Genomic DNA, 23,238 nt, shown 5'->3' with positions numbered 1-23,238 from the left:
GATCCCATGTATGCCTCTCACTACTCCTGAGGAAGTCACATGATAGTGACGAATGCGCATGAGTCCACTGAGAGGTATCGGAGGTGACGTTGGCGACAGATTGCCCCTCTTTTTTACATGCTCAATTGTATTTTGGATTATGTGAGTACCCCTGTCTATTTTCTTTGAGAATTAAAATTTTTAAAACGGTATCACACCATCGATGCTTTATTTCTTTGGGGCGAGAAACTGACCAATCTGGGACGAGAACTCCAAGGAGGACCTGCCGTTGTTGGATCAGAGCCCATCGAGTGAACCATCTAATGTGGTTGGATCTATATGCTGTTACCTTACAGCAGTAAGGTAAGGGGACATCCTTACTTACCCTAAAAGGATCACTGGATACCCATTTTCCTCTCACTCCATATTGCGGACCTACACCTGCACTTTTGCTTTCTTGGACTTTTGAAATTTTACTTATATTTTTTGCTAATATTTTTCAAACTCTGTTGATGGACTGTTTATCACCAGTATAGGAGTGTCACTTAGCACAGTTACCTAGAATTTTTTTTGCACCATTACTTATAGTGTATTTCATCACATTAAGAGGAACCTGTGTAGTTATATGATTTGCACCATTACTGTTATTGTTCACTGATCATTTATATTTATTTTTATGCTGATGCCATTTGGGCTATATTGCTCCTCATTTCAATTACACCTACTTTCATTCCCCTCCCCCACCTGTTTATTCACTTATCCATTCACCACTGATTAGCGCAGCACTACCCTCCCCATTTTCAATTGCTTATGGTTTGATACACCTTCCAGTGCCGCAGCTGTACCTCCACTTCTCATCACTTTCATTTCCCCTCCCCCTTTATTCCCCTCTCTGTTTCCCCTCCTTTGATAAGCGCGGTAATATCCATTTTTCCACTGGTCAAGGTACTGGCAACACTCCATTTCCTCGCCAGTGGATATTTCCAACGTACAAGTGGAGTCGTGTCTGGGATGTCTCAATCCACTATGAGCAGATGCATGCACCAGGTTGTCCCCGCAATCCTCACATGCATGTCCCACCACATCATCAAACCCACCCATTAGCATCTGCGGCAGAAGGCAATGCAGGATTTCTACAGAATTGCCGGATTCCCCCGCACCGTGGGGGCCATTGATTGCACACATGTAGCACTACGGCCCCCCGTGCCACAGAGCACATATGCAATAAAGTGGAGTTCTGCGCACCCTAACACGCAGACAAGGTGAAAGAAAATGAAAAAATATGAAAAAATACCAATCTGTGAAGGCGTGAAAGAGAGCACATAAACGCTCAATATATCAAGTGCACAGGATAAAAAATAAAAATAAAAAAATAAAATATTCAAGCTTCAAGGAAAATAAATAATGATCCAAGATGGGTCAATACCCGTGATACATGTCCAAAGTGAGATGGAAATTATGTGAATAATATTAATAATCAAGTGCTAATGTTCATATACGCTGCCAGAGAGATGTCACTCATGTGTTCTCAAAACAATCCAATAAAAGTGTTGCCAGACGAGTGTAGTAATCCCTCCCCGGGCTCCCGGGACTCTTACCTCCGCGTAAATAATAAAATGCCTCCACTATAGGTGTCGCTCCCGGTCCTCTGTATGCAGGCTCCACCGATCCTCCTTAGATAGCCATGGCCAGGTCCTCAGTATCTCCAGATAATGGGTATGTCCAGGAGGAGGGGAAACATAAAAACAAAGGAGGGGACTCCAATCGTGACGTAGTAAGCACCAAAAATATTTAATAAAAGAAAAATCTGCGCTTACATGCGATCTGACAGATAACAGCAAAGAAAACTTTTAAAACGAGCGGCGTTTCAAGCGCCTGTATACGTCACTCCAGGTGTACGTCCTCCCGTCCAATCCCTACGCGTTACGACACGTATCACGTGTCTTCATCTGGGGAATCCGATTGGCGGTTGTAGTGTTGTTTAAGTATCCAAGCGACCGGAAATAATGCCGTGGCCATTTTGTTGGAGTCCAAAAAATTAACACAGATCCTGCCCATTCATTAAAATGTATAGCAGGAAGTGTCACTGGATGGGACGCCGCGGCTTAGAAGTCACTGAAGTGACGGCTCACATGTACTTATTTATAATCATGTAATAAGCCAAAATAGATAAATAAGGGTAAAAATTAAAATATATATATATAAATAGATGAACATGGGTATGGTATGGAGAAGTAATATATAAAGAGAAGCACATAGAGTCCTCAAAACGGGACGAGTGGAGTATCGTCCTGCAGGACAGAGAGTAGCAGCGCTTCTTTAACATCAAACAGTGGATATAAAATCCTAAATGTGTATATATCTCTCCAAACCCAAAATGCCATATAATAAACATAGTTAAAAATGTGTTAAATGGGAATATATTTAATAACAGATAAATGTATAGACTACTGGGACGGGTAGAGAATAAAGGTCATAAATGACATCAAGAGAAGCCATAAATATCTATAAAATATTAAGATATAAAAAGATATATATCAGAATATATATATATATATATATATATATATGTATATATATCCACAAATGATGCTGTATATATATAAAAAATATAAAAATATATATATATATAGATCCATAAAAATATAAAATATTATTCAAATAATAATAAAATATATGGAGGTCGCACACCTAGTTTGTCGCATGATAAATCACATCTATGCATAATGAAGTATCACAACAATATGAATGATTATAGTAATGAACATGGTGAATAGGTACATACAGGGTGAAATCAAAAATTACTCAGGAAGCAGTTAAGGTCAAATTCCACATTCATTCCTCCTGGTACTAATGTTCGCATACAGTGTATCCATTTGGATTCTTTTTGACTTATTGTACGAATCTTATGGCTCCCTCTCCATGAGGGATTGTATTTTTCAATCCCCCAAAATTGGAGTTGGGTGGTATCTCGATTGTGAACCTGGTCAAAGTGTCTAGAGACACTATGTTTGGGGTAGCCATTAATGATATTATCTATATGTTCACCAATCCGTACCTTCAGAGCCCTTTTTGTCCTCCCAACATATTGTAGATTACAACTACATTGCAACACATACACAACACCCTCAGTGTGACATCCGATAAAGTCCTTAATCACATGGTTTTCCCCTGTGTTTGTAGCTAGGAACTCAGTGCGTTTCTTTTGGAATCTCTGTGCCTTGCGGCATGCCTTACAATTCTTACAGGGGTAAAAACCTTTTCCCGAAAAAAACGTATATCCAGGTTTCGGTGGTGGTTCAACTACCGTTTGGACAATTATGTTTCTCAGAGTGGGTGCTCTCTTATACACTATTCTCGGTTTCTCTGGAAGTATGTGCCCCAGATCTTTATCCCCTTTCAAGATGTGCCAATGTCTCTTTATCAATTTGGCTACATCTTTGTGCTGAGAATTATAATCGAGGATAAGCATCGGTGTAACTTGTTGTGAATTGCTTTTGGGTTTATTTTGTAACATATCATTCCTATCAAGTTTCCTCACCAACTCGATTTGATCATTGACCCATGGTTCTTCATATCCCTTATCTTTAAATCTTGAACCTATGATGGCTGCTTGTAGTATAAAATCACTATCTTTCGTGCAGTTCCTTCTCAGTCTGACAAGTTGTCCCCTGGGAATATTAAAAAGCCAGGGTTTAAAATGACAACTGTCCAACGAGAGATAGCTATTAGTATCCACATTTTTAAAAAAAGTCTTAGTAATGAGCTTGTCATTTTCTATACTGATGTTAAGATCTAGAAAATCTACAGATTTCTCATCTATCTTCCACACTAGGGCGATGTTCTTGTCATTTCTATTGAGTCCTTCCAGGAAATTCTCAAGGCTCTCCCTACTCCCGTTCCACAGGATAATCAGGTCATCTATATACCTTTTATATAGAGATAGTTCCACTGGAGTGTTCTCGTAAATAGCAGATTCTTCCCATAGTGCCATAAAGGCATTCGCCACACTAGGTGCGAATTTAGCACCCATGGCAATTCCAATTGCCTGATTATAATAGCTTTGGTCGTACCAGAAATAATTAGACTTGAGGCAGAAATCTAGGCATTTGATGAGAAACTTTCTCTGTTTACAAATAAGACTGCTAAAATTTCGTAAAAGCCACTTAGTGGCGAAGCAGGCATCATGGTGTTGTACAATGGTGTACAAGGATGTAACATCTGCCGTGGCCAGTAGTGTTCTTCCTTCACAAACTGGCACCGTATCCAATAATTGTAATATATGTTTCGTGTCTTTCAGATACGCAGGTGTCGCTTGAACGGCAGGTTGGATAAAATGGTCAATATACTGCCCCATCCTTGATGTAAGGGAGTCAATCCCATTGACTATGGGTCTCCCTGGTGGGTCTATCCGGGATTTGTGTATTTTAGGAATGGTGTAAATTACTGGTATCCGGCACATTTCTGGTAGTAGATATGTTGCTTCTTTTTTATTTAAGATCTCTTTTTTCTTTCCCAGATCTATGAGTAATCTCAATTCTTTTTTATATTTAGAAATAGGATTGCCCAAAAGCTTCACATAAGTGTTACCATCTTGTAGTTGTCTATTCAACTCACTCTGATATTGTTCCTTTGATTGTATTACGACTGCTCCGCCCTTATCTGCAGGGCGGATAACAATATCGCTTCTTTCTGAGAGTAATTTAATGCCTTTCTTTATATGTATCGGGTCACTTTTTTTCTTTAGTTTCAGAGACTCCAGGTCTTGTAAAACTAGCTTCTTAAAGACATCAATGTGTTGATTGTTGGTAACCTGTGGATTATATACAGAATTATTTCTCAAAGTGCTGTGCAATGGACCAATCATCGTAGTAGATGATGCACTACACGATGTAAAAGGATTATTGAGAATTGATTTTTTAATGGTGAGTTTCCTCACAAATTTCTGTATTCCTATATACGTTTCGAATTTATTCAGGTTCTTTGTGGGAGCATGTTTCAGTCCCTTATCAAGGACTGCCAGTTCTTCTGCAGAAATGGGTTTCCCACTAAGATTAACCACATTACTGCCGACTACTCTCTTTTTCGCTTGGAGTCGCGTTCCCGCTCGATTGCCTCTCTTTGTGCGGGACTTAGTCGGTCTTCCTGGGTTCTTCTTGGTGGTGAACGATAGGGTTCTGGTTGGCGTCGGGGAGAAAGGTCTCTCCTGTCTCGGTCTAAAAAAGACCTCTGTGTATTGGGGTCATAATAGCCCTGATATTGGCGCTGGTCCTGATATGGCTCCTGATAGTGTCTTATCGGTTCAAATCTATTATGTGTATGTACCGGGGTCCTGTCGTATCCTCCATGATATTCATACTGTTGCGGTGGTGCTCTATATTCTCTTTGATTGGTCTGGTAATTCGGACCACTATGCCCATTATTGTATGGTTTCTTATATGGTTTCTTAAAAGCTTTTTTACCCGTTTTCTTTGGGGTGCGCTGTCCCTGATTGCCAGTATATGGCTGTTCATAATAGGGTCTTACATATTGTGATGGTTCTGGATAAGGCCTATTAGTTTCAGGGTAGCTGACCCTTTCTTCTAGTCGCGATTCGGCTCTATTGGCCATAGGTGTTGGTTCTATTATTCTGACCTCCCTTTCTGGTGTAGAGTAGGCCGAATTAGGTTGTGCCTGCTCAACTTTCTGTTGCCATTTAAACACTAAATCAGACTTATAGTCACCAACATCTCGCTGATACTTTTTAATTTTCCGTTGCTGTACTTCAAGATCCTTGGCTGTTAAATCTTTATTTAACAATAACGTTAATTTCTTGAAGTCCTCAGACTCCTTATGTGGTTCTATTTTAGATTTAAGTTCTTCTATTTGCTTATCTAAAATTCGTAAAATTCGTACCTTACTTAATTTGTGAGGAAACTCACCATTAAAAAATCAATTCTCAATAATCCTTTTACATCGTGTAGTGCATCATCTACTACGATGATTGGTCCATTGCACAGCACTTTGAGAAATAATTCTGTATATAATCCACAGGTTACCAACAATCAACACATTGATGTCTTTAAGAAGCTAGTTTTACAAGACCTGGAGTCTCTGAAACTAAAGAAAAAAAGTGACCCGATACATATAAAGAAAGGCATTAAATTACTCTCAGAAAGAAGCGATATTGTTATCCGCCCTGCAGATAAGGGCGGAGCAGTCGTAATACAATCAAAGGAACAATATCAGAGTGAGTTGAATAGACAACTACAAGATGGTAACACTTATGTGAAGCTTTTGGGCAATCCTATTTCTAAATATAAAAAAGAATTGAGATTACTCATAGATCTGGGAAAGAAAAAAGAGATCTTAAATAAAAAAGAAGCAACATATCTACTACCAGAAATGTGCCGGATACCAGTAATTTACACCATTCCTAAAATACACAAATCCCGGATAGACCCACCAGGGAGACCCATAGTCAATGGGATTGACTCCCTTACATCAAGGATGGGGCAGTATATTGACCATTTTATCCAACCTGCCGTTCAAGCGACACCTGCGTATCTGAAAGACACGAAACATATATTACAATTATTGGATACGGTGCCAGTTTGTGAAGGAAGAACACTACTGGCCACGGCAGATGTTACATCCTTGTACACCATTGTACAACACCATGATGCCTGCTTCGCCACTAAGTGGCTTTTACGAAATTTTAGCAGTCTTATTTGTAAACAGAGAAAGTTTCTCATCAAATGCCTAGATTTCTGCCTCAAGTCTAATTATTTCTGGTACGACCAAAGCTATTATAATCAGGCAATTGGAATTGCCATGGGTGCTAAATTCGCACCTAGTGTGGCGAATGCCTTTATGGCACTATGGGAAGAATCTGCTATTTACGAGAACACTCCAGTGGAACTATCTCTATATAAAAGGTATATAGATGACCTGATTATCCTGTGGAACGGGAGTAGGGAGAGCCTTGAGAATTTCCTGGAAGGACTCAATAGAAATGACAAGAACATCGCCCTAGTGTGGAAGATAGATGAGAAATCTGTAGATTTTCTAGATCTTAACATCAGTATAGAAAATGACAAGCTCATTACTAAGACTTTTTTTAAAAATGTGGATACTAATAGCTATCTCTCGTTGGACAGTTGTCATTTTAAACCCTGGCTTTTTAATATTCCCAGGGGACAACTTGTCAGACTGAGAAGGAACTGCACGAAAGATAGTGATTTTATACTACAAGCAGCCATCATAGGTTCAAGATTTAAAGATAAGGGATATGAAGAACCATGGGTCAATGATCAAATCGAGTTGGTGAGGAAACTTGATAGGAATGATATGTTACAAAATAAACCCAAAAGCAATTCACAACAAGTTACACCGATGCTTATCCTCGATTATAATTCTCAGCACAAAGATGTAGCCAAATTGATAAAGAGACATTGGCACATCTTGAAAGGGGATAAAGATCTGGGGCACATACTTCCAGAGAAACCGAGAATAGTGTATAAGAGAGCACCCACTCTGAGAAACATAATTGTCCAAACGGTAGTTGAACCACCACCGAAACCTGGATATACGTTTTTTTCGGGAAAAGGTTTTTACCCCTGTAAGAATTGTAAGGCATGCCGCAAGGCACAGAGATTCCAAAAGAAACGCACTGAGTTCCTAGCTACAAACACAGGGGAAAACCATGTGATTAAGGACTTTATCGGATGTCACACTGAGGGTGTTGTGTATGTGTTGCAATGTAGTTGTAATCTACAATATGTTGGGAGGACAAAAAGGGCTCTGAAGGTACGGATTGGTGAACATATAGATAATATCATTAATGGCTACCCCAAACATAGTGTCTCTAGACACTTTGACCAGGTTCACAATCGAGATACCACCCAACTCCAATTTTGGGGGATTGAAAAATACAATCCCTCATGGAGAGGGAGCCATAAGATTCGTACAATAAGTCAAAAAGAATCCAAATGGATACACTGTATGCGAACATTAGTACCAGGAGGAATGAATGTGGAATTTGACCTTAACTGCTTCCTGAGTAATTTTTGATTTCACCCTGTATGTACCTATTCACCATGTTCATTACTATAATCATTCATATTGTTGTGATACTTCATTATGCATAGATGTGATTTATCATGCGACAAACTAGGTGTGCGACCTCCATATATTTTATTATTATTTGAATAATATTTTATATTTTTATGGATCTATATATATATATATTTTTATATTTTTTATATATATACAGCATCATTTGTGGATATATATACATATATATATATATATTCTGATATATATCTTTTTATATCTTAATATTTTATAGATATTTATGGCTTCTCTTGATGTCATTTATGACCTTTATTCTCTACCCGTCCCAGTAGTCTATACATTTATCTGTTATTAAATATATTCCCATTTAACACATTTTTAACTATGTTTATTATATGGCATTTTGGGTTTGGAGAGATATATACACATTTAGGATTTTATATCCACTGTTTGATGTTAAAGAAGCGCTGCTACTCTCTGTCCTGCAGGACGATACTCCACTCGTCCCGTTTTGAGGACTCTATGTGCTTCTCTTTATATATTACTTCTCCATACCATACCCATGTTCATCTATTTATATATATATATATTTTAATTTTTACCCTTATTTATCTATTTTGGCTTATTACATGATTATAAATAAGTACATGTGAGCCGTCACTTCAGTGACTTCTAAGCCGCGGCGTCCCATCCAGTGACACTTCCTGCTATACATTTTAATGAATGGGCAGGATCTGTGTTAATTTTTTGGACTCCAACAAAATGGCCACGGCATTATTTCCGGTCGCTTGGATACTTAAACAACACTACAACCGCCAATCGGATTCCCCAGATGAAGACACGTGATACGTGTCGTAACGCGTAGGGATTGGACGGGAGGACGTACACCTGGAGTGACGTATACAGGCGCTTGAAACGCCGCTCGTTTTAAAAGTTTTCTTTGCTGTTATCTGTCAGATCGCATGTAAGCGCAGATTTTTCTTTTATTAAATATTTTTGGTGCTTACTACGTCACGATTGGAGTCCCCTCCTTTGTTTTTATGTTTCCCCTCCTCCTGGACATACCCATTATCTGGAGATACTGAGGACCTGGCCATGGCTATCTAAGGAGGATCGGTGGAGCCTGCATACAGAGGACCGGGAGCGACACCTATAGTGGAGGCACTTTATTATTTACGCGGAGGTAAACACTTTTATTGGATTGTTTTGAGAACACATGAGTGACATCTCTCTGGCAGCGTATATGAACATTAGCACTTGATTATTAATATTATTCACATAATTTCCATCTCACTTTGGACATGTATCACGGGTATTGACCCATCTTGGATCGTTATTTATTTTCCTTGAAGCTTGAATATTTTATTTATTTATTTATTTTTTTTATCCTGTGCACTTGATATATTGAGCGTTTATGTGCTCTCTTTCACGCCTTCACAGATTGGTATTTTTTCATATTTTTTCATTTTCTTTCACCTTGTCTGCGTGTTAGGGTGCGCAGAACTCCACTTTATTGCATTTACTTATTTTGTGTACTGTAAACACTTTAGGTTTTGCAGCACCTATGGCTACACAATTTTGTTTAGTGTTTTTTCATTGAAGATCTATATTAGCGCAAAAGCACTGTCACTTTATTCACAGAGCACATATACCTGATAGGCGGCACTGATGGGCATTGGTGGGCACTGATAGGCAGCACTGATGGACACTGATGGGTGTCACTGATAGATGGCACTGATAGGCATCACTGATGGCACTGGCAGGCATTACTGATAGGCACTGATTGGCATCTGCCTGGGCACTGATTGGCATATTCCTGGTGGTCCAGGGTGGCATACCTGGTTGGTGTTCTTTGTGTGCATCCCTGGTGGTCCTGGCGGCATTCCTGGTAGTCCTGGGTGGGCATCCGCGGAGGGGTCCGCATATCGCCTCTCCTTTACTCGCATCTGTCAGACACGAGTGAGGAAAAGTGATAAACGTTTTTCTATTTACACTGTGATCAGCCGTGATTGGACATGGCTGATCACATGGTAAAGAGCCTCCATCAGAGGCTCTTTACCGAAAGAGTGTGGTGCGGTGTGTCAGACTGACTAATTTTCATGTATATATGCAATAAAACTCCTGAAGAAGCAGCAAAATGATCTGCAAAACATGTCAAGCATTTAATATACAGATGATATAAATGATTCAGCTGTAACACCTCAATGTGTCTTCAGAACCAAGAACATATGTTAATTATCATTGAATTTGTAATACTTAATTGTCTCTTTTGTAATAAAAGTAAATAATTATTTTATTTTACGAATATTTACTACAGTTGGTATATGGTACCATCAAAATCCACTATAAGCTCTCCCTTCCAAAAAACTTTTCTCTTATAGGTACAGCAAGCCAGGAGCAAGTAATAGCAGGCCAGCCGAGGTGGTAGTAGCTGCCAATGGTGGCAAGCCAGGAAAGAGGGAAGGAGTTGTTCATAGTGGCAGTCCAGCAAATGTGGCAGGAGGCTGGTAATGATGTAAAGCCTGGAGAATTGACAGAAGTTGGTAATGGAGACAGGCCAGCAGAAACCACATAAGATGATAGTGGTAGCAGGCTCAGTAAGTGGTACTAACTATTAATGGTGGCAGGCCAAAAAGGTTGCAGAAGCAGTGCCTATTATTGGTGATCAGGAGGCCGAGAGAGAGGGCGGGCATAATAATGGCGACAGGCTAGGGGATGTGGCAAGAGCTGGTAATGTAGGCAGGTTGTCAGAACTGGTAAAGGTTGCAGTCCAACAGAGGTGGCAGGAGCTGGTAATGGTGAAAGCGGCAGGCCAGGAGAGATTGCATGGGCTATTAAGGGTGACAGGCCAGAAGATGTGGCAAGAACTGGTAATGAAAGCAGGCCAACAAAGGCTGGTGGAGCTGGTATTGGTATCAGGCCAGCAGTTGTGGTAGGAATTGGTAATTGGTTATATTCAGTATACAGTATCTGTTGTGCAGGCAGCTACTTACATTCATTATTGACAGCGCGGTTTTCCTTTCACCTTTATAATCAAAAAAAAGGAAAAAAGGGATAAACATCACTTGAGAAATATGCATAAGATACATGACCAACTCTCCCAAAATAGAGGGGTGGATTTCCAGGAGCCAAAAAAGGGGCAAAATGCTAAAAATTTAACTAAGGATCAGAAGGACCAGAGTTAAAAAGAGAGGGGCCCCAAATGGAAAACTCACTGCAGCATATGTATTAATAAAAATGTATTAGTACAAAAATTCAAATTTTTACCAAAAAAGAATGAAACTATCACCACACCACAAAATAAAAACATTCAAGACAACGTTGTGAGAAACAAGATAATCGAGCAGCACACAGATAATGACAGGTGGAAAGGCATTACCACAGCAGTACAGAGTTCAACCAGTTGGTGCATATATCTGGGAATAGCATCCCATGAACAATCTCACCCAAAGTACAACCAGATCTCGATTACTGCTGAAGACGCTGCTTCCAGGTTGCTGTCAGGCTTACTTCACTCCCTGTACAGTAAGTCTCTGAGTTGCTATCAGTGTCAGTGCTAAAGTGGAGCTGATGCCATGCGTGAATTCCTTATTAACGCTGTCAGATGCCCTTGGAGCGATATTAAGCAGCAGGTGTACAAGCTGTGTGAATGAGCTGGAGGAACCAGGTGACATGACAATAAGGACATTGGTGCATTTGGCTCACTGGGTCACGTGAGCTTCGTCAGCCCCTCCTTAGTTGAATTTTTTTCGATTTGGCTTCCAGATTCTGATAAGCCCTCCCTCCTGCAGACCCTCACAACCACTGGACAAGGGATATGGGGAAGAGGCCCCTGTCCTCATCAACATGAAGACAGGGTACTTTTCCAGGACCCACCTCCAGCAAGGTACCCCCCTATGTTAAGGGAATGTGGCCTAGTATGGTTTAGGAAGAAGGGGCAACTCACTTATTGGATAAACTGCTTGGAGAAATGTCTGACATGGAGTTTGGAAGAGACGTCACACTTTTTGTCATATCGGACCAAAAGGGACTAAAATGGAATTTGTGGGGGACCGCATCCTGCTCTTTCTTTTTTTATGGGGCCCCCCTTAAAATTTATATTAGACCTAAAGCACTCGGTATAATATTTGGGGAGAACCTCATGCTGTTTTTTTTACATCGTTTACAGTCACCTGTCAGTTGAGACTTCCCAGCTAACAGCTAAATTTGCATGGTGGGAATGAGTCACTGGTTGTGAGGATGCCAGCTGGTGCTGGCTCTCTAACAACCAAGCGGAAGCTGTCACATTTATGCCCTGTACACACGATCGGTCCATCAGACCGTTTTCATTGGTTAACCGATGAAGCTGACTGATGGTCAGTCGTGCCTACACGCCATTGGTTAAAAAAAACGATCGTGTCAGGACGCGGTGACGTAAAACACAATGACGTGCTGAAAAATACGAAGTTCAATGCTTCCAATCATGTGTCGACTTGATTCTGAGCATGCATGGATTTTTAACCGATGGACGTGCCTACAAACGATCGTTTTTTTTGTATCGGTTTGGAATCCATCGGTTAAATTTAAAACAAGATTGCTTTTTGTAACCTATGGATAAATAACCGATGGGGCCCACACACGATCGGTTTGGTCCGATGAAAACGGTCCATCAGACCGTTCTCATCGGTTTGACCGATCGTGTGTACGCGGCATTAGTAGTGATAATAATACCACTGCTAAATGTTTTTCTTCCCTCTGCAGCTGGAGCTTACACAAGATGCAGTTCACACAAGATTCTCCATAGACAGTGCAGAAGTCTCTCTCGTGTACTCTGCTGGTTGAATGTTCTTAGTCTATTAGCTCTCATGGTTGAATGTTTCTAAGAAATTTTTCTTTTAGGATTGCAATATTTACATTTTCCAAACGAAAGGCAACAATAAATTATTACACACAAAATAATGGTAAAACTCTATTTATAATGAAATGATCTAGGGAAAAAGAACACAAAAAAAGTACATGGGACGCTGTATTTTTATTTTTATTGAATATGTTAAAGCAGAAGATAAAAAACATGTAAAGCTGGCCATAGATGGATCAAAATCCATCTGGTTTAAAAGAGACTGGCCAAATTTCAATCCATCTATGGGCAAGCTGCTTATATAGAAGTCAGTCTCTCGATCAACTGCTATACAACCAGCCTGTTGGAAATGTTTTACTCAATCAGTGCCCCCAGCTATAGCCAGCAGTGCTGATGAGTGTATTCTGGTGGCAGAATACCAGAATTCCTTGCTGTCAGAATATAATGGGCCAGATTCACGTAGCGCAGCGGATCTATAGATCCGCTCGTTCTACGTGAATTAAGATCCGCTCCCGCAAGTTTAGGTGGCAAGTGGCTAATTCACAAACAACTTACCTTCAAACTTGCGACGGCGGATCCTAAATCCCCCAGCGGAATTCAAATTCCGCGGCTAGGGGAGTGTACTATTTAAATCAGGCGCGTTCCCGCGCCGATTTAAATGCGCAGGCGCCGTCCGCAAAATTTCCCGGCGTGCATTGCTCCCACTGACGTCGCTAGGACGTCAGTGGTTGCGACGCTTACGTAAACGACGTCCGTCCGTATTTGAGAACGACTTACGCAAACGACGTTAAAAAATTTAAATTAGACGCGGGAACGTCGGCTATACTTAACATTGGCTGCGCCTGATGAAAGCAGGGGTAAGTATACGACGGGTACGCCGCTACGGAAACGTCGTAAGAAGACTGCGTCGGGTCCGCGTACATTCGTGAATTTGCGTATCTCGCTGATTTACATATTATTTATCGTAAATCAGCGGGAACGCCCCCGGCGCCATTTTTAAATTGAAAAAAAGATCCGACAGTGTAACACATTGTAACACTGTCGGATCTAGCCCTATCTATGCGTAACTGATTCTATGAATCAGGCGCATAGATAGGACCAGTTTACGTCAGAGATACGATGGTGTATCTGTAGATACACCGTCATATCTCTTTGTGAATCTGGCCCAATAGCTCCATGGGAGGGATTCTCCCATCCACCTTGAGCATGTTGATGGGGGAATCAATTCACCCACTGGTTGAACAAAAGTAAAGTAATGTCCTGCCTAAGTTTTTAGGCTTAACCAACTCGTAGGGTAAATATCATTATGTTCCCAATTAATACATTTTATTATCATAAATACCAGCACCTAAATATGGCAAAAAAAATATCAAAATACATACAAACAGTCCCCTGGTTACTTACATTTGAATTACAAACGACTCTTCCTACTACTTAGGAATAGTGGAAGATAACAGGAAGTGAGAGGAAATCTACCCCTAGGAAAAAAAAATTCACTCCTGTAAGATTTATCATAGTAAAAAGGTGTCTTCACTGAATATTTATCACCAATTCTTGTTTCCAAGACAACCCAAAATTGTCAAAATCCAATTGTTACTAGGAGAGAAAGTGAGGTGAAATCTTCTGAACAGGGGTACAGACAGCAAAACCAATGTTACAGGGGTGTCAACCCTTCCCTATGCTATCCAAAACATTAAAATATTTTTTTTGGGCTGGAGTTACTTTTAAAAAAAATTCCCTGTTGCAACTTGCATGCACATTCAACTTAAGAACAAACCTACAGAACATCTTGTATGTAATATGGGAACTGCCTGTACTTTGACTTATGAAGGTTTGTACTGACGATGGAGGGATAAAAAAAGCTTTTTACTTACAAAGATCCAAAACTATTTCTTAACCTTTTTTATGGTATCCCATGGTTGATGTCTATTGTGATCATACAGTGTGTGACTCTTTAAATGTTCTATATAACTGACTGAAGTGAATGTTCTTGGTAACTGTAGACTCAAAGGCAGTGGTGTGCTTTGAAAAGGACATCACTGCATTATGAATGGTGGTGTTATCATGCCTTACAGAGGAAATTTTCTGTATCGCATTAGGGCCCCTTCCTAATATCATGTATGCTTCTGCTGATTTGTAGAATTCTGAATAAAATAGTCTACACTTTTTCCAAGATCATATTTTATAAAACTTGAATATATGAGATGAGAAAGAAAATAATGGAGCATATGCTGATTCATATTTAGCATTCGAAAAACTAACATTTTTTAGGAGTGCAGCCTTTGAGAAAGCCAGAAGAAAGCTTAGAATGTTCACTTAACTGTATACCTAGGTGTCTAATAGGAGTTTTTTTTTCTTTTTTTACTGTATTATGCTATTTTTACATTTATCATGCTCTGGATTTTTAGGCAATGCCTCTCTACCACAATTATAAGAGGGTTGTGTAAGTTAATAAGAATTCATGATTTACCCTAGAAGGTGAATTTTCACAAATAGATTTATGTCAACTTATACAGTGATGTTTAAACTTTAAAATTAGTTCTGTCAACGTAACCTCAATTTGTGTGTCTTGCCTGAGGCATTTTTCAGTTTCTCTCCATCTAGTTTCCAAAATTTCCTGTGCAGAAATTAGGTCCTTTTTTTAGATTATAGTTTGGGAACCAGGAAGAAAACATTTCTTTCTGTCATATTTGCTAAAGAATAACAACAATTCTAGCTGTAGGCAAATATCGAATCTTCCCTTCAGCCACTTATTGCTTTTAGCTGCATTATGTTAGTGAGGATAGGTATCAAATAAGGCAAAGCTTAACTCTGGGCACAAAAACTTTCATTCAAATATATCATTTTTGACTATTGAGGAATAGAAGTCCACTCTGTGTACACCAAATGGATTTGCAAACCCAGATATTACTATATAAAAGTAGCAGTGACATTATCATTGTGATATACATAACCTGCAGATAATTACAGGAGAGGGTGTATACAAGACCCTCTCTCTCCTGCACCTCCACTGAAAAACAATACATAAATTCATGCATTGCATGAATCTATGTATTGTAGCCGCTGCCCACTATTCAGATGGCTGGCCCCCTGGTGAGCGCCAGCCATCTGAATAACGGCAGCTGGTTGGCTGTGGAAGTGTGTATCAGAGCCAGCGGCTCTGATAGGCTTTCCGTTTACAGCCTGCGGGGTGTAATCGGCTGTTTTCCGGACATTTTATCAGGAATTATATAAAAGTCGGAAGAAAGGTCAGAAAGGGGATTTGGAACTTTTTTTTTTTACAGAAGATGAACTTACCGAGGCTACTAGAGGAGGAAAAAGAGGTATTAGAGAGACCACTAACAATGGAGGAACTAAGAGTTGCAGCAGCAAATCTATTTAATAATAAGTCACCGGGATCACATGGTCTACCAGAGGAAATTTAAAAAATATATGGAGAGATGTTGCTGCCTGACCTACTTTCAGTTTTTAATCATGCTTTTGAAGAGGGGTCTTTGCCCCCCTCGATAAATGAAGCAGTGATCATCTCTATTTGGAAACCAGGAAAAGATTCAACTAAGCCTGATGCATATCATCCAATCTCATTGTTGACATTGTTTGTTGACAAACTTTTGGCAAAAATATTAGCAATTAGACTCTCAAAGTATGTTGGCAAATTAATACATCTGGATCAGTCGGCTTTATTCCAAATAAATCTGCAGCCAATAATATCAGACGATTGTTTCTAAATTTACAATTGCCTGTAGATAATAAAGGGAATAGAGCCATTTTGTCTTTAGACGCAACTAAAGCCTTTGACAGTATAGAATGGGAATTCCTATGGGCCTGTCTAGAACAATTTGGAATAGGACCACGATTTATAAGGTGGATAAAACTACTATATAGTGCTCCGAGTGCAAGAGTACAGATTAATGGATCTGTCTCCTCTCCATTTCTGCTGGAAAGGGGGACGAGACAGGGTTGTCCCCTGTCTCTGCTCCTCTTTGCATTGGCTGTGGAGCCATTGGCGGAGGCTATTAGAAATTCTCTGGATATTGTAGGATTTCGTAGAAATGGGGTAGAGGAAAAAATAGCTCTTTTTGCTGATGATGCTTTATTATTTTTAGGACATATATATACATCCTTGACAAGAGTCATTTCACTTATTGATACCTATGGAACATTTTCAGGGTTTGAAATTAACTGGGACAAATCAGTGATTATGCCTATAGATCCTATTGACCCGGTGCAATTGGAGCTTCCACACCAAAACCACCAAATAATGGCCCAGATTATCAAAGGGCTTACGACGGCGCAACGCAATGTACGCCGTCGTAAGTCCTAATCTGGGCTGTCGTATCTATGTGACTGATTCTTAGAATCAGTTACGCATAGATATCCATTAGATCCGACAGGCGTAAGGCTCTTACGCTGTCGGATCTTAAATGCAATTTTATTTTTTGCCGCTAGGTGTCCGTTGTTTTCCCTGTCGAGTATGCAAATTAGCAAAATACGCGAATTCCCAAACGTACGCGCGGTCGACGCAGTGAAGTTACGACGTTTACGTTAGATTTGCGACGCGTAAAGTTGCCCCTGCTATATGAGGGGCAACCAATGCTAAGTATGGCCGTCATTCCCGCGTCGAAATTTAAAAATTTACGTTGTTTGCGTAAGTCGTCCGTAAATGGGGCTGGACGCCATTTACGTTCACGTCGAAACCAATGACGTCCTTGCGACGTCATTTAGCGCAATGCACGTTGGGAAATTTTAGGGACGGCGCATGCGCAGTATGTTCGGTGTGGTAACGCGCCTAATTTAAATGCTCTACGTCCCCTACCCGGCTCATTTGAAATAGGCGGGCCTGCCCCGGGGGATTTACGTTACGCCGCCGCAGTTTTACACCTATCTACGAGAATCTGGGCCTAAGTATGTTACATCATTTAAAGCGGGAGTTCACCCAATTCGTTATTTTTTTCTATTTTCCCCTTAGCTTCATGCTCGTTTTGTCTAGGGGAATCGGCTATTTGTTTTAAAATATGATCCGTACTTACCCGTTTTCGAGATGCATCTTCTCCGTCGCTTCCGGGTATGGGTCTTCGGGAGCGGGCGTTCCTTCTTGATTGACAGTCTTCCGAGAGGCTTCCGACGGTCGCATTCATCGCGTCACTCGTAGCCGAAAGAAGCCGAACATCGGTGCGGCTCTATACTGCGCCTGCGCACCGACGTTCGGCTTCTTTCGGAAAATCGTGACGCGATGGATGCGACCGTCGGAAGCCTCTCGGAAGACTGTCAATCAAGAAGGAACGCCCAGTCCCGCAGCCCATACCCGGAAGTGGCGGAGAAGATGCATCTCGTAAACGGGTAAGTACGGATCATATTTTAAAACAAATAGCCGATTCCCCTAGACAAAACGAGCATGAAGCTAAGGGGAAAATGTGTTCGCTATGGGTGAACCTCCGCTTTAAGTATTTAGGAGTGATAATAACCCCACAGGTTAATAATTATATAGAGAACAATATTCTACCCCTTGTGGCAAGATTTAGACAACAAGGTAAAATCTGGTCCAGGTTTCCATTGACAATGATTGGAAGGGCAAATTTGGTGAAGATGGTGTGGCTGCCCCAATTGCTATATTTTCTACACAATTGCCCAGTTTGGCTAACATTAAAATTATTTAGAACAATTGATGCGACCTTTAGAGATATGGAAAACCAAGAATTTAATTGGAAACCCTGCAACAAGCAAAAGATAAAGGAGGAATAGCGATCCCCAATTCAAGACTCTATTATATGGCAGCACAACTTCAGCATTGGAGTGGGTGGGAGGAGGTAGATAATCAAGATCCTATACAGAACATTATAATGACTCAATTTAAACCACTTCCATTAGTACAACAAATAGTATCCCATCAATTCTATAGGAAGAGAAAAACATTTCTTAATTCATAGGCTTTGGGAAACGATTCGTATAATTACACATCACACGGGATATACTAAATTCATGCCATCATGGGACAATTATTGTTTACCTGAGCTAAATAAATTGCCGAAATTTGCCGAATGGAAAAGTGCAGGACTAGGAGGGTGGGATGACAGACCGGTCCAATGGCAAATCTTTGAGGCCTGTAACTTACTTCTGTATCCGGTGAATGGCAAATGTACTACCCGCCACAGAATACAATGTTTTTTGCTGTCAGGTGAACGCCTGTGGCCGTGGGCTAATTTTTGGGGCCTGTAATGGCCGACACTAACTTCTGTATCCGGTGAATGCCAATGTACCACCAGCCACAGAATACAAAGTTGTTTGCTGTCAGGTTAACGCCTGTGGGCTAATTTTTGGGGCCTTTACTGGCCGGCACTTACTTTTGTATCCGGCGAATAGCTTAATATACCTCCAGCCACAGAATACAAAGTTGTTTGCTGTCAGGTGAACGCCTGTCGGCTAATTTTTGGGGCCTGTATTGGTCGGCACTTACTTCTGTATCCGGTTTTTCGCTTAATGCTTCTGGTAGGTCAGTGTCCATGTTGTGGGACTATTTGTGCACAGCTAGTAAGTATTTTGTGGCTGCAAATATGACCTGCAGGTTTTTAATGTTTGCCTGCCATTAAAGTCAATGGGGCGCGCCGCAAACTTGCGGTTTGCGAACATTTGCGAAACTTTGCGGTTTGCGTTCGCGAACCGTCCCATCAGATGTTCGTCCATCACTACATATGAACTCTCCAAAGATTTAGCCATCTGGTGAGTCAGCATTTCTCCCGTATGAGTGAAGGTGAAACACGGCTAGTTAAGAGTACCTGTTAATACACAGACTTTTTTCTTTGGTGTTTGGTCTCCTGCTTGAGGACTTGTTTTTATTTAATTTATATTTGTGTGCCTACTATTTGTGCACTAAGATATCAATTGATATTCACATTAAAGTTAGCACCAACTTTTTATATATTTTTCAATTGATTGTTAGGTGATTTAATCACTTGTAAAAAGGACAGCTCTACTCATTATTCACTGAAAGACATTGTAGTTTTCTTTAAATATGTTGTCAGGGTTTTTCGTTAGTGTAATCGTTAGTGTAATCCCTCGGTACGCTATGCCCGATTCTGCCCATTAAAATGGATATTGCATGGCTAGGAGATTCTTTGTGATGTTATCTACACCCAGGTCTAGTTTATGTGATTTGGAAGCATTCTCTTTATAATATGAGGCATCACTTAACATGTTTAGTATTTAGTTGTAGCTAAGGAGGAGTGGGGGTTTGTCAACATCAAAATTACATTATCAGGCTGATTATATGTTCTAAATCGCCAATGTGAAAGCCTGAGGCCTCGTACACACGACCGAGGAACTCGTCGTAAATGAAACATTGTTTTCTCGACGAGTTCCTTGTTAGGCTTGTCCAGAATCTTGACAAGTTTTCTTTGCGTACACACTGTCAAGACCAAATCTCGTCGTTCTCAAATGCGGTGACGTTCAACATGTACAACGGCAGGGGAAGTTCGATTCTACTGGCACAACCCTTGGGACTGCTTTTGCTAATCTCATGTTACTGCGTGTTAAGTAAAAGTTTGGTAAAAGGCGATTTGCACTTTTCAATCTGTTACAGCGTGACAAATGTGCTATCTCCATTACAAACGCTACTTTTACCGAAGGTGCGCTCCCGTCTCATACTTTATTCTGAGCATGCGCGGGTTTCTAAGCATACACACGAACGTGTTTCTCATCGAAAACCAGCCCAACGAGGAACACGATGAGGAAATTGAGACTCCCGACGAGGAAAAAGAGAACTTGTTCTCTTTTTTTCTCATCAAGTTCCTCTACAGTTTTCTCGATGAAAAACATACACACAAGACCAGTTTTGAGGACCTAACATGCTCTGTGATCGTTTTCAGCCAAGGAAGCTGCCATCTTTGCCTTTGTTTAATCTACAACTGTCATGATGCTGTACATGTGATCAGTTATGACATCAGCCATTGGATGGTTTGATTGAGAGCACAACCAATGGGGGTTTCTACATTTACTGCACATGCCGTAATGTTTTATGGATGGGTTTACTTCCGCTTTAAGCTTGCTACATAGATCGATGGTGAAATTTGACAGGTCAGCGTATATTTGAATGTTGTCGTAAGGTTCAGGGAGTTTCTCCAGGGTTTTGGATGTCCTCAAAATTTGCTCTTTGGTGGAGTAAAAGTGTACTCTCATGAGCATGTTTTGAAGGACAGTATTAGGTAGGAACGAAGGTTTTAGGATGCAGTGAATCTGATCTATAGACAGTTTAATGGGTGGAAGGTCAGGGAGGAGGGCCCTGGACATGTCGGAGGCATATTGCTTTAAGTCTTGAGCCTGTACCAATTCAGGTACTCCGTGCAGTTTTAAGTTGTTGCGTCTGGAGCTATACTCCAGATCAGCAATTTTTACTTGCAGCCATTGCCTCTTCTCTAACCCTTCATCATTGGCATCCATCAGATCATTAACTGTGGCAGTTTTATCACTGACTGCATTTTCAACTAGATTCACACATTCTCCTAAAGAGGAAACATCAGCAGAAAATCGCTGAGCTGAATTTGTGCTGTCAGCATATAATGAATGCTGCAGAGATACCAACATTTGTTTTAGAAGGGTGTCCATTACAGGCTGATTGGCAGTGGGGAAGGAGGCTGTGAAGGCTTGCAGTGTGTTGTTGGGAGTAGAGGAAGATTCCCCTGCACTTACCAAGCTGGCCGACAGGTCACAGTCCAATCTCATTTTTCGACTGCGGATTGTGCATCTGGCAGGTCAGTATAGTGACCTGTGCTTACATGTGTGGTGGCGGGGGTCGAGGAGTCAGCACCATCTTTGCCACCAGCACGAGAAGGCAGGAGGAAGAACTCTGTCAGTTTTTGTGGTTGCCCGTTTTCCTGAGTTTCCTTGTCATGGCCAGGCTGGTGAAAAGGTGGATGGGCTGCAGGATGTCACTATCCAATCACTGTGACTGTCCTCCAGTCGCAATATTTCCCCTCGGTGCTCAGGAGCTCACCAATCAAGCAGCCATCTGCAGCACGTACAAGCCACACCTACTGAGTTTTTGTATTTTTTAAGTTGGAAATGTGTTATTTGGAGTAAGCAACAGGCTGTGTTGAGATTAACCTTAGTTTCTGTGATTTGAGTGATTAATTCTCAAACCCAGTTCCGGGAGGGGGTGAGCAACAGCATTGCCACCAAATATGTATAAGAGTGCCTACATCACTCACATCTCCAACAGGTATTAGGAGTTTGCAAGTACCAATTGTTTAGCTTTTCTGGGTTGGCGTACCAATGGGTCAAGAGTTTGTTAGCATTTTAGTGCTTTGTGAGACAAAATACATGCATTTTTGCACTGTTTATCTGATATGTCCATTTGCAGAGTCGCTGACCAACTTCTTCTGAATCTATCCATGATACGTGCTTTAGAAGTCTGAAGCTAGTTATAGGTGAATGAAGTTGCCTGATTGAATTGCTCACCAGTACAGCAGACCAATTCTAGTTCTGTTAGAGGCCTAGTAAAGCTGTATTTCCACAGTTTACTAGTAACATAACTACAGACCTGAAAGTAGGACCAGAAAGGCAGCTGTGTAAGACTACTATCTTTTTTAATATTAAGAGTTCTTAACTAGAGTTGAGCGGACACCTGGATGTTCGGGTTCGGACCCGAACCCGGACTTTGAAAGAAAAGTTTGGGTTCGGGACCGAACCCAAACCCGGACTTTGACCCGAACCCGAACCCCATTGAAGTCAATGGGGACCCGGACTTTTGACTACAAAAAAGTCTCTAAAAAACTAAGGGAAAGGGCTGGAGGGCTGCAAATGGCAGAAACATGTCGGGAAGAGCATGGCAAGTACTCTGGAAATAAATGTGGATAGGGAAATAACTTAAAATAACATAAAAAAAAATAAAATAAAAAATATAATGATTTTTGACCTTTGAGGACGAGGTCCATACAGTTTTGTTCAAAATTATTGAACCCCCCAATGCTGTAAAGGGTTTTAGGGAATTTAGTGTACATTTGTAATTGTATTCAGAATGAAATCCTACAAGGACTTCATAAAGAACCATATGCAACTAATATGACATCAATTGGTTTTGTAATACAGTAGTAAATGCAAAATTCAAGGCAATTGGCACAAAATATTTCAGCAAACTTTTCCTGACTATGTACTTGACAGAAACACAGTATATCACCGGTGCACAGGTGGTGTGGCAGGTGTAGTGCTGTTGAAATACTCAGTCACCTATAGAGTGCTGACTGCCACCATAGAAAAAATATTTCAGCAAACTCTCCCTGACTATGTACTTGACATAAACACAGTATATCACAGGTGCACAGGTGGTGTGGCAGGTGTACTGCTGTTGAAATATTCAGAGTCACCTATAGATTGCA

General features: G+C 40.7%; 1 protein-coding gene across 1 annotated transcript in view; it reads left to right on the top strand.

Annotated features, from left to right (window-relative positions):
• Positions 1-23,238, top strand: part of LOC120932095 (dynein heavy chain 3, axonemal-like) — a 179,907-nt gene that overhangs the window by 102,482 nt on the left and 54,187 nt on the right. The window lies entirely within an intron of this gene.

Source organism: Rana temporaria, chromosome 3 (genome assembly GCF_905171775.1).
Source record: "Rana temporaria chromosome 3, aRanTem1.1, whole genome shotgun sequence".
Classification (NCBI taxonomy): domain Eukaryota; kingdom Metazoa; phylum Chordata; class Amphibia; order Anura; family Ranidae; genus Rana; species Rana temporaria.
This window is presented reverse-complemented; position numbering and strand designations above follow the sequence as displayed.